The sequence below is a fragment of the Amblyomma maculatum genome, chromosome 7, assembly GCF_055883805.1.
Source record: "Amblyomma maculatum isolate TAMU_Amacu chromosome 7, ASM5588380v1, whole genome shotgun sequence".
NCBI classification, from domain to species: domain Eukaryota; kingdom Metazoa; phylum Arthropoda; class Arachnida; order Ixodida; family Ixodidae; genus Amblyomma; species Amblyomma maculatum.
Genome location: NC_139350.1, coordinates 83,720,441 through 83,735,952, shown reverse-complemented (window position 1 = coordinate 83,735,952; position 15,512 = coordinate 83,720,441). Strand labels below are relative to the sequence as shown.

Here is a 15,512-nt window from a genome sequence, read left to right as displayed (position 1 = left end):
AGCATGTGTACTGTTCATATGAAATTAAATAAATGATGCACATATTCATTCTACGCATTCCATACCATCAAAGCAATGTAGAAACATGAGCAAATACCTGCGTTCTAGTTACCTAGTGGTTGGTATTTGATGCAAGTAATCACATGTCACTGTGCTATACATAACCAAAATGCATGATTAAAAATTTACACTACCCTTCTTGGAAGAACCGTCTTCTTCGAAACGCACGTCTCTCCACCCCAGACGGCCATAGACGTCCGACGGTCGACCGACGGACGTCCGTTTTCGGACCTTCGGACATCCGACGGAAGTCCGGTTATGTTCGATATACGTACAGCGGACGTCCGTCGGACTATCGTTCGTGGATCCGGATCGCGTCCCACGGACGGCCGACGGACAGCCGGAGGCGGACATTCGGACGTTTCCCGGAACTTGCTTGCAGGGCCCGCTATTGGTGTAAAAATTTGCCAATAACATTTGTGTAAAGCTCAGCAAGCATGTGCCATGGAAATTTCAGTCACATACTAATGCTCAATGCCTTTGTCGTGAGAGTAAAGCAGACAATATGCAACAGGTTCAAGTATCCTGTTGTCTGCTTTACTTTCACACACAAAGCACTGAACAGCAGTGTGCAATTAAAACTTCCATCAAAGAGGCACATATGCTAGCTGAGCTTTACACAAATGCATCATTCCTGAAAACATGCGAAGTGCATACCAGCATACGGGGTTGTAAAAAAAAGCATTTTTTTTGGCTTTATTGCAAAAACTGCATGCATAAATAGTCTACACTAAAAAAATATCAATGTTAATGGCATGGTAAAATGCAGGCTAACTGGAGTATTAAGAATCTACTTGAATCATTTTTTTTAATTATCCTGGGCCGTGACAGCTCTTCTCTTGGGGAGGTGGTGGAGGAAAGGGTATTTATTGAAACCTAATATTTCGGAATTAGCGAGGAGATGATCGAGTTCTCTGTGGGCGGCCTCCGCAGGCCGGGATTCCAGGAGCAGTTACTATCCTGTGCATTTGCTCGATCAGCTGTTGCTGGTCTTTCAGGCCTAAGATGGAAAGAGCAGGTTGGGCTCCTCCTGCAATAGAAGGGAAAATGAAATTCACGTTATCTGTGCTGAACTTTGATTACACATCTCCAAGGGCAACTGCCAGTTTCTCTCAATTGCTTTTTCCAGATGGCACTGTATGCATGCATCTCCATTCAGAACTGTCACATACTATATAGAAAGGTCATATAACTCCAGCAAAACCCATACAGACTAACAAGATACAAACGTAGTTTGACCAGAACCTGGCATTCAGTATTTTAATGTTTTTATGTCGTCTCTTTGAACATGCCACTCTGACCAAACATGGCATGTTATGCTTGCTGCTATGCGCCCTCAGCAATGCCCAAGACATGGAGTGCACATGCAAAGAAACTAAGCATAAAGGATGCTGTATATGAATATAAAGCAGGCCGCGGAAACTCAGGGGCACTTCCGTCCCGTCTAATTCTCCCAAGCGGGGGCGAAAGGAGGAAAGAAAAAGCTGGGAGGAGGACTTCTCCCTCGCGCCTAAATTTTCCCCTCGCACTGACGGCGCCGCCGACTGCGCTGCGTGGCTTCGTCCTCGCGTGAACCGCTGCAACCGTTACTACTCCGCTCGTTTTGAATTAGAACCGTCGTCTGCGTAGCCTGGCGCTGTGAATTCTCTGTGTGTTGGCCAAAGTCGCGATTTTTCGTCGCGGTTCTTTTACTCTGTGCATCTCATTCCTGCTGGCTCTTCGCCCCTTCGTGAGACGAGAGACTTATCGGCGTGCACCTCCAGTTGCGTGGACCCATCTCGTCTGCTGATTGTGCTGGCCATTACAGTCGGCGATATCTGCTGTGTTTCGTGTTGTTGAACTTGTTACCTTCATGTACTGTGGAGAGACGTGCGTTTCGAAGAAGACGGTTCTTCCAGGAAGGGTAGTGTAAATTTTTAATCATGCATTTTGGTTATGTATAGCACAGTGACATGTGATTACTTGCATCAAATACCAACCACTAGGTAACTAGAAAGCAGCTATTTGCTCATGTTTCTACATTGCTTTGATGGTATGGAATGCGTAGAATGAATATGTTGCATCATTTATTTAATTTCATATCAACTGTACACATGCTGACAGAAACAGTGCCGGCAAACCGGGTTCTTTTGTAGTGATAAAGCAAGCATGCAAGATTACAATGTTAGCGCAGAACACATAACACTACTGTAAACTGTTAGCTATGTAAAGTGCGTGTGTGTGAGGGATACCTTGTCGCATCTTTTCATTTTCTGTTTCACATGCAGTTAATAAAAAAGAGAAACAATATCTGCTGTTCTAAGTGCTATTTCTTGCTGCGGTCGGGTACGCTTGCTCGCGAGCGCCTGTGCCCTCGAGAGCGCTATGCTTGTGGTTTTTCTTTCCATCACACTGTTCCTGCCGCGAGCCGGTCGCGCCGAGGCAGAACGATGATGCGGTAGAAAATCCACGGGCAGAGCGTTTTCCCGGGAGCGGGCGCACGCGAGCGCGCGATCCGCGCTGCTTGAAGCAACCTACCGACACCCCCTTCAGCGCACCGTTTTTTTGGACCAGTCCGCTATACGGCCTCCCCCGTCATGTCCATTTTTTACGCGCCCCCTCCCGCTATAATCCTATAATGGGGAGTTTGGCGCTAGCGTCTGTAATTCGTGGCCGCTGGGAGGTATAGGGAGTTTCACACCCCTGTATAAAGCACAGCCAGAGCATTGCAGTATTACACAGGTACGCATTGGCGGCAGAAACCTGCATTTTGAGCGGTTTAACAGGCAGATTTCTAAAGTCATTGTTCCTGCTCTGAAAAGAAGTGATCAACAATAACATCATTTAAAATTGTTACCTTTTTGTTCTGTAAGCTGCACATTTCGCTGGTTTCCATGTACCCTCTACCGAAGACATTCCCTGGGCGTGTCAGGGGTATATCGACATCAACATCTAGGCTACAAGCGTCTAGAAAGCGTCTCCTTAGAGCAGCTGCGACGAAGTAACTTATCTGATAACATGCAAGCTGCTGCAGCAGAATAAAGATAGACATTTGACATGTGGCTAAAGCCCAATGTGGAAGCATAGCCCGCCGCAGTGATTGCGCAGTGTTCATGCTTCTACAAGAGTTAAAAGTAAAGTTATTTGTTTACCCACAGCGCGATATGTGACATTACAATAGCAAGGCTTATAGTTACACAAAACACAAAAAGCTGACAACCACAAGCTCCTGATGTATTACCGGCAGCATGCAGCATGGATGTTAGTTACTGAAATATGGTTGCATAATTCTGGCAACCAGCTGTGCATGTATGTCATGGATTTCTCAACTACGCATTAACCCCGGGTAGACGCTTGGCCAGCGTCACGACGCTTTGACCCGTCGTTTGCCGGCTCCCTGATAAAGTTATACATACATACATACAACAAATTACAAAAAAATAATGGTCTTTATAAATGCAGCCAGCTGTTTACAAGAAACACTGTAGCTTTTTTATGGGGAAGGTAACGAAACTGCCCCTGTAAAGGCGCCTAATTTGCCCCTATGTAATATCGGGGACAAAAGTGCGTGGACTACACAAACTGCAATCAAAGCACATAACTTTCACATCGACCAGGAAACTCTGACCATACTTGTCTATGTGAAAGTTGAACGTTAGTTCTTTCATGTGTGCAAGAGAAATAAGGTCACAATTCGTTTACATTGCGATTCTAGTCCAAAATCTCCAGACATACTGTCCAGAGACTTACGCCCTCGCAGTATAAGCCACCATTTGGGTAAGAGATTAGTAAAAGAAGTGTATAAAAGACATTAGTGCTGCTGGACAGCCATAGCTATAAAAATGGTATTGACATTGGAGTACTGCCTTAAGGCGGGACCTAGGCCATTACAAAAGCAAGAGTTAGTGTCCGCTGGTCCTCATTTGAACGAACAAAAAGAGGGGGGGGGGGGGAAGAAATCTACCTCAACTACATGCTTTGAGTGACACCAAGCCGCAGTTAGCATTAAAGATATCACACAGTTTTGTGGAAGATTTGGGAGCGCTTTGCTGCTTTCTTATAGGATTGGACAAAAGAGCTCACCATCTTCAGAAAGGCATGTTATATAGAAATGAAAATAGTGAATTTACTGCATCTGGCCACAACAACTTGCACACGGAGAGTTCTCCAGGCCGCGGGGCTGTTTCATTAACTTCAGGACTCCGCCCACATTTCTTATCCCCAATGACAACGAACTCACATATGACTGGCTAACAAACATTTTGGCATGTCTTTCCACTTTCATAAGGTTCTTCACTCTCTCCCTAATACAAGCAATGCAAAAGGGACAACAAATTCGTTTCACAACAAACGGAATTTAGAGAATGGACCTCGAAATGATTGGCTCACTAGGTCACATGCCAAACTCTCTCCCCTAGGAAATAAAAAAAGAAAAAAAAAATTAGAACCCATCAAAACGGTGTCCCACGTGCGCAACCATTGCCCAAAGCTTGCACCCTTGGCGGCTCCTTTTACAGGGCAATTATTGCAATTATTGGCGTCCGAGTCAGCACCATTGCGGACCACATCAGAAGAGCCAACCCACATCCTCCCGCTCCGCATCATACCGTCACTGTTACACACTTGCCCTTTTTCAACGCCGCCATCTCCCACCATTGTTGACATCCAGGGTTGGAATCCTCAACGAGACCCCACTCAGCGCGCCTACACTGAATAATTGTCACTTTTATGGGCTCCCCAACAAGGAAGAGGGCCTTTACACCCTTCAACCTGACAGTGTTTTTTCTTTGAACAATAAGCAGTTCTTCCAAAAGAGGTACTCGTTTCAAAGCTGTGCTGCCTGCGGGTGATGGGTCTAGTCAGCGTACTAAGGACCCCTTAGTACGCTTAGTACTAAGGACCCCTTAGTTGTATACTGTTTGTAAAGCTCCTTAAATAAACATGAGCCCCCTACATGACACAGCAACGAGAACAAACTGCCTGTCCCCGCGTCTTCGAGTGCGACAGCAAAGTCCTCGGAAGAGGGGACTTCTTTCCCTCTCTGCCTACGTTTCCGTTAAGCACTGTAGCTGCTGTAGCTGCCTCTCTGTGCGCGTCTCTCCGCCTCCTGTCCGAGGGCAAGTGGGAGACGGCCGCAGCTGGGCATTGAACAGGTGACCCAAAAAGAGCAGACTAATAATGGTGCCTAGCATACCCACCGATCCCTTACAGAAATCATTAAAGAAATGAAAGCAACACATCAGATAACGCTACAATGTTTCTAAGTGCAAAGTCGACAACTCCAAGTCATATAAATATATGTACATCTCCGCACATTAACTAGACAGAAACAGTGCAGAGTAAACTAATAATTCAGTGTCTAGCAACACTATTAAAAGGGGATAAAGGCCACGGGGGGCTACGATTATTAGTACCGTTTTGCCTTTAAACTACAATAACATACTTGTTGCAAGCTTAAAATCACAGATTCACACCTGTCCCACCCACAGCAATGGAACACACATCTGACTCAAGTCTGCAGAGAAAGAGCAAGCTAGACTATTACAGACGCACCCTTGGTTGTTTTTCTGGCATTTCTGAGGGTGAAGAATCTGACTTGTCAGTAGCATGTATATGAATAAGAATCCTATGACAGTAAATGCATCAGATTTTCTGGAGTGGCTTTTCTTTGCTGACCACATATGAGGTGAGCTATAATTTATCCAACTTGGCCTAGGTTTATTCTATGAATAACAAAGCTATAGCAGGTACACAGTCGTCCACTCAGGCTGAACATGCGAGTGCGTGGCATGCACTTTTTGAGATGCCACTGCATCCATCGCAGCCGCACACCGTAGCGAAGAGGCAGACAGCGTGAAGTACCAGCCTCTAGTCCCTCTACCACCCCTGGGGTCCCAAACTAGGGACCCCTTGTTTTTGTCAGGACAGGCCCCCTCAGGGTCAGCTAGTGAGTAACCTCCTGTATTTGTATCTGATGGAAATGTTTTCCACCACCACCCACATTACGCAGCTGCGCATCATAGCAGATGTGAAGCAACAGCTCCTGGTCCTTCTACGCATAAGCCACTTTGCCTTGATGCATGCCTGCGCACCATAGTAAAGAGGCAGACGACATGACGCAGCAGCTCATGGTACTTTACACATGAGCCCCCCATTGTACTTCGATACGCACCATAGCAAATATACACACTACGCCACACAGATGCTCCTGGTCCCTCTATGCATAAGCCATTTTGCCTCAATACGCACCTACGTACCTGAGCGAAGAGGCAGACGTGAGGCTGCAGCTCCTGGGCCCTCCATGCACAAGCCACTTAGCATCAATGCACGGCTGTGCACTGTAGTAAAGAGGCGAAGGACGTTAAGCAGCAGCTCCTGGTCCCTCTACACATCAGCCTTGCCTCGATGCGCATCTGCACACCGTAACAAACAGCCAGATGTGACAAAGAAGCTCCTGGTTTCTCTACACATAAACCACTTTGCCTCAATGCACGTCTGCACACCGGAGCAAAGAGGCGGATGACGTGAAGCTGGAGCGGCTGGTCCCTCTACGCACAAGCCACTTAGCCTTGATGCATGGCTGTGACGGATGCATTGCTATTTTGCAAACTGCATGCCACACATTCCCATTCAAGCTAAGAGTGGACGACTGTGTAAACGTAAAATACTGGTTATTTACTTCAATGGACAATGACAAAAAGTAACATGGTGGACAATGTAAAAAGAATTTGCTGCATAAAGTTTGTTGAAACCAGTTCTACATCCTACATGTAAACAAGCTAAAACCTTAATGTCGAAGGGATGTCCTGCGTGTTTAAAATCATCACGCTCAAACAACTTCAACACTGACAATCATGATTCAATATTAATAATATAGATAATGATACAATACTCACTTTTAGCCATACCAAAGAAATGAGAATGCAAAAAGATGTTGCTGTTTTTTCCCCGTGGATGACAGTTTTCCATGCTCAAAGTGCTGCTTCCTGTTGGCCTACGAAATCGGCTACAGCAAATGGCATCTGAAAAATTTTTGGAAGCCTCATGCTAGTCTTCAACGAGAAAAGCATTGCCATACAGAAGCAGAACACAAATACTTTTACAACACACTAAAAGCACCAACTGCGGTGTTGTTTTTAGGATGACTAGGTACAGGTTTTGCTGTAGCAAGCCAAATGTTAGCCTTGAATAAGGAAAGCATTCCCATACAGAAACAGAACACAAAAACTTTTACAACACATTAAAAGCATCAATTGCACAAATGCTTGTAAGATGACCAGGTACAGGTTTCTGCTATAGCCCACATCATGTGACCAGCGGTTATCAGAAGCCTTGTATGTGAGCATGATGCCCTAGATTCAATTTATGGCTATCACTGTATTAACAAGCATGGGTTTAAAGCTACTTTAATATGATAATCTAAGAACATGGTAAGAGCTTTCAGTGCGAGACAAGCTCAGTATCATGCACTATAAGGTGCTGCATGGCTCTAGTGTAGCTTTGGCATTATCTCGCTGTCAATAATGCAGTGAAGTTCTGAGGAGCCTTTGAATATCTGTAAGGACAAGGCAACAACAATTTTGTTTTCATCTCACTTTTGCTCATCTCGGGTTTTTTTTTTTCTATTTTTTTTTTTTAATAGAGCCCGCGGCTTGCATGGCCTCCCAGTATGCCTGTTTTGCATAAAAGAAGGCGTTGCAGGCACCAGAGCTCACAGCCCAACTGTATCGCGGCGGCGGTATGTCAAATTCATGCCAGAACAGCGCAGAACAAAGGGGCAAGAAAAAGACAAGTGCTGACTTTTTTTTTTCTCTCATCTCCTTGTCCGGTTGTTCTGCGCGGTTCGGTCCCACATGCATAACCAACATGCGCAAGGTGCTGTCCTGGTTTGTCAAAGCTGAAGGAGAGTACTAATCCTTTAGTTTAGCAGCTACAGCCGTTCCCTCTAGAAACTGTAGTTGCCGTAAAGCTCAAGAGAGAAAGATCAGCGGCTGTCCAAAAAAAAAAAAAAAAAAAAAAAAAAAGCTCGCGACGTTTTCACAAGTGTAGGCATGTCGCACGATAGGCTCGAGTGCAAAAGTTTTCTCGTATAGTTTTTACAACTCAGCACGTAGCGCATGGTTAACAAAGTAACTCCTTTAAAGCTCAGGCAGGCACTCCTTTATCAGAGACACGAGAAGTTGCGCGGCTTACTGGCGCAGCGTCCAGTAATGCCGAGAAAGATGGCCCTCAGACTTGAGGCTGCACTTTAGTTAGTCGGCGCGGAGCCATCCTGTCAGTCTCGCCTAAAACACTCGACCGTTCGGCTGCTGTACAGAGCTGTTTCCTTACCCAAAAGCTCAGCACCATCGGTGCATCGAAAAGTTCCACTAAAGAAACAAAAGTTCGGTGAAATACTTACTTTGGAATCGGCGGGTGAACAAAGTGTGCCAGCCGCACCAAGCCACAGCAAAAACAATGCTAGCAGTGCATTACAGCCGTAGGTATTTGTAACTGCGCAGAAAATGCAGAACACGGAAACGTGAAGCGATCTTCCATGACTAAACTTCAACTTGTCAGGTGGATTGGATTGGCTCATTTCAGATATTTTTAAGGATAGGTTCGGTTTCGTTCTTTTTGAGCTTGCTGCTTGCTGCGTCTATTCAGCCACTGATTAAAATTTCACCGAAGCATCATGATAGAAAAATGTTTAATGGTCATTTAACGTTTATTAAAAAAGTTTTGATGGAAGAATTCAACGATGAAACATGCGGAAAATAAAAAAACAACTGTTTAATGGAAACGCTTTCTATCGCATCTATTCGCTCTGGCATCATATAATGCAGACTTGACGGCATTACTGATTTATATGCAGTTCAGACGAGCACGACGACTACAAACTATATCATAGCTGTGTAAAACCAAATCCAGTGGCGGACGAACGGCGGCTGTCCGCTGGGCGAACGGATTCGACCATCCGCTTTCGTACGTACGCCGGAATTCCGGCGGACGTCCGAAATCGGCCGCCGAGTTGCGGCCGAGTTCGGTTGTCCGTCGGACGTCAGTGGCCGTCTGGGCACAGTACATGAAGGTAACAAGCTCAACAACACGAAACACAGCGGATATCGCCGACTGTAATGGCCAGCACAATGAGCAGACGAGATGGGTCCACGGAACTGGAGGTGCACGCAGACAAGTCTCTCGTCTCACGAAGGGGCGAAGAGCCAGCAGGAATGAGATGCACAGAGTAAAAGAACCGCGACGAAAAATCGCGACTTTGGCCGATAAGCCAACACGCAGAGAATTCACAGCGCTAGGCTACGCAGACGACCGACGCAGACGACAGTTCTAATTCAAAACGAGCGGAGTCGTAACGGTTGCAGCGGTTCACGCGACGAAGCAAGCCACGCAGCGCAGTCGGCGGCGCCCTCAGTGCGAGGGGAAAATTTAGGCGCGAGGGAGAAGTCCTCCTCTCAGCTTTTTCTTTCCTCCTTTCGCCCCCGCTTGGGAGAATTATACGGGACGGAAGTGCCCCTGACTTTCCGGGTAAAAGACGCCTCGTCTTTGCTGAGACCGTTGATGCCGTCCGCCGAGCCACGGAGCCGCCAGGCCAACGCTGCCGAGCTGCCGCTAGCCAATTATCCCTGCGATTCCAGCGAACGAATCGATTATGTATTCTTTGTTCATTTATTTTGTCGCGAGACGTAGCCTTATCATTTGTTTTTGTCACGCAAGATGAACAGAGATGTATCTTGAAAATTCCAGTCATTCGCGTCTGTTTCTACAATGTTCCAGGGTATGCTAGTCACCGGTATGGGCTTTATCTCGATCTTTCTTCGCAGCCTTTAAATCGAGCGCTGAAGCGTGAAACGGGCATTCCTAGAACAGACGACCGCCGCACACGATTGTTGCTATCACTGCTGCCGAGTTGGTCAGTTCTTTTGCGGGCGCAGGTCAGCCCAATAAAGCGTTGGTTCTTGTGAAGATCAAGCTTGCTTATTTATTGCCGACGGCATTTTCATCATCACGTGACAATATAATATATAAATAAAACTGCAACGGCGTGTTCTTGTTAGCTAATGTAGAGCGCGCAGAGAGAACCCATAAATGCATGCCAGTTGAACTGAAGCAATTCACTGTTACAAAAATACAAATGTACTTTATATCAATAAAAGCCTAGGCTCTAATGTTGTTGATCTAAAACTTCTGTGTTCCTTTGTGAGCATGAAATGTCAAAAACTCTGCGCTAACTCCATTGAAGCTTTCTCAAGTGATAGGCGTAAATACGTACGCGATTTCCAGTCCAAGACTTAAACTAGGCCCTGAAATTTGTTGACAGGTGCCTCATCGATAGCTGCGGTCAGTTACGACTTAAGGAAAGGAAAATATTTCAGTGAGGGTAGTCATCTTGTCGATGACGCGAGAGCGCGGTAGGCTACGGCCGGTACGGATGGATGGATGGATGGATGGAATATAGGAGCGTCCCCTTCGAAACGGGGTGGCAGCAGTAGCTATCATGCTCATTTTTCTCCCTATATCTTAATTATTGATTTAGATTGATTAACTAAACCATCATTTTATTCCTAATTTTTTTTGTTTCTACATTACTACCATTATGTCACTTCTCTGCTTTTAAGCCACCAATCTTCCAGTCGTTTTTTGCTAGTTTCCACCGCCAGTTTATTCACCCGGCCACTGGTATCTCTGGTCAATTGTTTCACTGGAGTTACCACATACAGCACATGCGTCATCTCCATTGTTAAATTTCTTTTTGTAGCTGCGCGTTCTAGGGCACCCTGATCTAGCTTCAAAAAGTAGGGCACTGCCTCTTGAGTTATCAAAGAAAGCTTCCTTCCTGATCTGCATTTTCTACTTTCGGTATCTTCGCCATCGAATATATCCAATTTTTACCTTCTGTGTTTTTCACCTGTTGCTTAATGCTCTTTATTTCTCCGTCCTTGAGACTAGCATACTTACTTGTTAGTTTCCTAGTTCTTTTCCTCCATTGTGAGTCAACGCTTTTTAAGTACAGGTATTTAAATACTTTAGCTGCCCATCTGTTACTGTACAATTTCCTCAGGCGTTACTCATATATTTTACTCTGAGCTTCCCGTACTTCGAAAGATGCCCAGACCATATCTCCCTGTACCGCCTCATTTGTAGTTTTGCCGTGGGCACCTAGTGCTAAGCGTCCAAAGGATCTCTGATTTATTTCTAATGTCGACTGTACCTCTGACTTTAGGCACAAAACCGCATTTCCGAAAGTAAGTCCGGCCACCATAATTCCTTTCCAAGTACCCCTCAAAACCTCATACCTATTGTATCCCCACAATGCCTTATGCTTCATTATCCCGGCATCCCTTCGCCCTTTAGCTTTAAGTGATTGCTCATGGTTTCCAATGTATGCCAATCCTTCGTTTACCCATACACCCAGGTATTTATATTCTGCTACTCTAGGTATTTCATGGCCTTGTATTTTAAGACCCTGATCAGTTGAGCCGTTGAAAATCATCAGACCCGACTTAACTGCGCTAAAATTGAAGCCTAGAGCGTCCCCGTCGTCTCCACAATACTTAACTTTGCAATTCTTCCAGACTCTCAGCTAGCAGCACAATACCGTCTGCATACATCAAACCGGGGAGGCACTGCTCTACCGCATTTCCACCTAATCTATATGACAGGTTAAAACCTAGATTACTGTTGTATCCTCCGTTCCAGGTTTATCATATAAAGCATGAACAGCACCGGTGATAGAGGACAGCTTTGTCTTAATTCTTTGCATACTTTGACATCTTCCGTACTTCTTATCCCTTCCCACGTAATTTCTACTTTGTTATCCCGGTATATTTCCTGTAGGAACTCTATTATCTCATAATCGATACCTTCTTCTTTTAATATGTCGCACAGGAGTTCCCTGCTTACATTGTCGTACGCCTCGTTTATGTCCAGGAAGGCCAAATACAAAGGTCTATTTTCCACTCTAGATATTTCGATACATTGGGTAAGCACGAACAGGCTATCATCTAAGCGCCTACCATTTCTAAAGCCGTTCTGAAGTTCTCCGAGTATCTTGTTACTTTTTACCCATGCTTGTACCTTTAATTTCCCCGCCTGCATGGCTAACCTGTACATAACAGATGTTATGGTAATTAGCCTGTATGATTTTATGTGCATCCTGTCTCCTTTCCCTTTATAAATCAAATTCATTTTACTCTGCCGCCAGTTTTCCGCAATTTGCTTACTCGTTATGACTGTTTCCAGAGCTTTTAACAACGTTTCCTTACTTTTTGGACCGAGTTCATTAATCAGCTTGATCGGAATTTCATATATTCCTGTAGATGTGTTTTTAGGAATATTTTTTTCTGCCTTTTTCCAGTTTAGATTGGTCAGTTCTAAGCTGCTTTGTATTCTGCTACCTTGTGTTGCTTCCTGATTTGCAGAGATTACCCTATCATCGTTCTTAAATGACTCGGCTATAACTGATGTAATGCGTTGTCTCCCTTTAAACAATTTTCCTCGTTATCTTGAATTCGATCCTGCTTTCTTTGATTCTTCTTACCTAGCCAGCTTATATGGTTCCAGAATTTTCTTGCTCCGCCTCTAAAGGCATCGTGTATGTCAGCCATCCAGAGATCGGTGGACTGCCTTATTTTACTTTGGACGAGGGCCTGCACCTCAAGTTCCTTTTGTCGATATGATTCCCATTTTTGGTCGATTTCCTCCTGAGATACCTGTGCTTTCTTTGCCAGTCGGTGCTGCCTTGAAGCAGCCCGTCGCTGTTCAATAGCTTCCCTGATTTCCTTATTCCACCAGCTCCGTGGCTTCCTCTTTCCATTCCAGCGGTTTGCTACTTTAACCTCCTGAATTTTCCTCCTAGTGAGTAGTTCTACCTGTTCAGAATCCCAGTCTTCCATGGGGCTTTTCTCTATTGCTTCCTCTATGTCTGCTGCTATCTGCGCTATTTAATCGTTGTTTAATTTTGCGTTGACGTTTTGTCTAAGTTCCATTTCTCTTTTCATCAAGGGCCCCATCTGCAGACTAATACGTTTATGATCACTTCCCAGACTACACTCCCCTTCTTCGTCTATTTCCATTTTTGTGACCGTGCTATGAATTTCCTGCGACATTAGACAGTAGTAAATGGTCGTCTGCCTGTTGCGGAATTCCCACGTGATTTGGCCTTCACATTTTGTTTCTCTATTTACTATAACTAGATCGTGTCGCTCACAGAAATCTAGCATTAGCTTCCTGTTACAATCCGTGTATCCATCCAGATCGTCGATGTGGCTGTTCATGTCCCCGAGTAGAATATTATTGGCCCCGTTTCCAAACTGGCTTATATCGCCACTGAGACATTCAACAAGATCCTTGTTTTCTTGCCTGCATTGATGTCCGGTTCCTAAATAAACTACCCCTAGCCATGTCCTTAAGCCGGCAATTGTTCCTGAAACCCAGATATGTTCTTTACAAGATGATACCCACTAAGAGGTACAAGAGGTACCCACCCAGTTTGCAGCGCTCCTGGTGACGGCCGCCGGCTTTCATCGCTGGCGGGCGCCAAGGAGGCCGCGGTCGGGACACTAGCCAGTATATTCTAGCCACTATATTCGAACGTACATAACATAGTACATCTTCCGCCATGTGTTCGAAGCGCTGGTAAAATGCATGTACGGTTGAAGTTCATGAGTTGAGGATATTTCTTTGCGGTTAGTAACATCATGAATGCAGTAATTAGGATTAGAGCGCAGTGAGTGAGTCCAAGCAGCGGCGCGAAGAAGTCGGCGCACTACTGAACACCGCATAACCGCTTTAACAGCTTCTCAAATGTATCGCTTTTGGCGAGAAAACACGATGATTGATAACTTGATATCAATAATCGTCAGGACCTTTTTCTTTTTTACTGCTACATTGATGTTATAATGAGTGCGCTCAATTCGGAAGTTCCCTTGGCAGTCTTTTTTAATCCATCCCACTCATGGGTGCCCACACATGAACTGCAACTTCTTGTTGAGGTCTGTATCGAGGGGCTATTTTTCTGAAACAATTGTTTGAATGTTGATCCAAGAAAAATGATACCTCCTAAACCTGACGGACATCCCAATTCGGATGTCCGTTTTCGGCTATGCTTCGTTCTACCGGTTCATGTGCCAATTCGGATGACATTTTCGGATGTGTTTCATTCTTCTGGCGGATGTCCCGATGCGACTTCGGACGTACGGACTTTAACCGGACGTCCGTCGGACATTATTGGCTCTGTAGGAGGGGCATTGACATACCTGACAACTCTTCCGAATTTTCCGTAAAATGTATGAATTTGACCAGTCTTACGAATCTTGCGGGAAATTTTACGAAAAATGTTTTGTTTTCGGAAAAAAAAGTGCGGACGTCTATTAACATCATGGCCTCCGAGATAACACCACACGCGAGGAAGGGTAATCTCGGAGGCCATGTTAACACTAATATGGTACCTTTGGCGGCTACGAGAGGGCAACACATATTTGTGATATCATCATCTGCAGCTGCAAACGTTGTAGTGACTTCTATCGTCTACTCGGGGGAACACGAATCCATATCCAAAACTCGATACCGCCTCCGCCAGGCTAGTGGCTGTTCCTTTGTTCACGTGTTTGGACAACTTTGGCGTTGGCCTCTGTTTTTGCGTATTCTGCGGCCGCGTCCGGCTTAGTGTGACTCTGAAGTTTTAGTAGTAGCGGTTTCGCAGTGCTATGGCGAGCTCAAAGCCGCTACAGTACTTCCAAGTATTTTTGAAGTCGTACGCGGCAGAATTTCCGTGCTTCGTGCCGTCTAAGAGAGAAGTTCGAATTTAGCACCACGTGTGCCTGCGATGTTAACATTTCACATGGTGGCAAGTCCGACATAAAGATCCACATCGCTTCGAAAAAGCACCAAAGATACGTGCGAGCCGCGGACAGCCAGCCGAGCCTGACAAGTTTTGTTCGCAGTGACCACAACCTCGGTGTGATTCGTGCAGAATGCCATTTCACGGCGTTTTTAGTTGAACACAACATACCGCTCAGTGTCAGTGATCACGCTGGACCACCTTTCCGGATAATGTTCCCCAAGTGCGAGGAAGCCAGACGCTACGCCTGTGGACGGACGAAGACGACGGCATTTGTTCGTGAAATGGCCGCAACGCAGACTTATTGCTGGATGCCCTAAAAAAGCAGGTATTTTCGATTGCTGTGGACGGAAGTAACAATAGGGATACACAGCTTTACCCTATTGTTGCGACATACTTCGTTAAAGAGACCAGTAGAGTTGAAAGCCACCGGGGCATACTCCCCATTCCCCACAGTAACGCTGAATGTGAGAGAATATTCAGCTCTGTCAACAAAACTCGAACGGAGTTTCGCTCATCTGTTTTGCGAGAAAACTAGAAAGTCTGCTGATGGTGAAAGGACACCAGAGTGGCACCTGCTCTGAGCAAGCCTACACAGAGAAGTTTTTAAAGCAGGTGAACTCAGCAACTGCAA

At 45.4% G+C, this 15,512-nt stretch overlaps 1 long non-coding RNA gene across 2 annotated transcripts; it reads right to left on the bottom strand.

Moving 5' to 3' along the window:
• Window positions 1–730: 730 nt before the first annotated feature.
• On the bottom strand, window positions 731–8,575 carry LOC146183774 (uncharacterized). Of its 2 annotated transcripts, XR_014708797.1 has the most exons (4): window positions 8,441–8,575; window positions 6,936–7,061; window positions 6,297–6,452; window positions 731–1,090 (listed from the first exon to the last, which is right to left on the bottom strand). It is a non-coding gene; the product is annotated as an uncharacterized LOC146183774 (long non-coding RNA). The 2 variants fall into 2 exon arrangements; XR_014708798.1 differs by lacking the exon at window positions 6,297–6,452.
• Window positions 8,576–15,512: the final 6,937 nt, after the last annotated feature.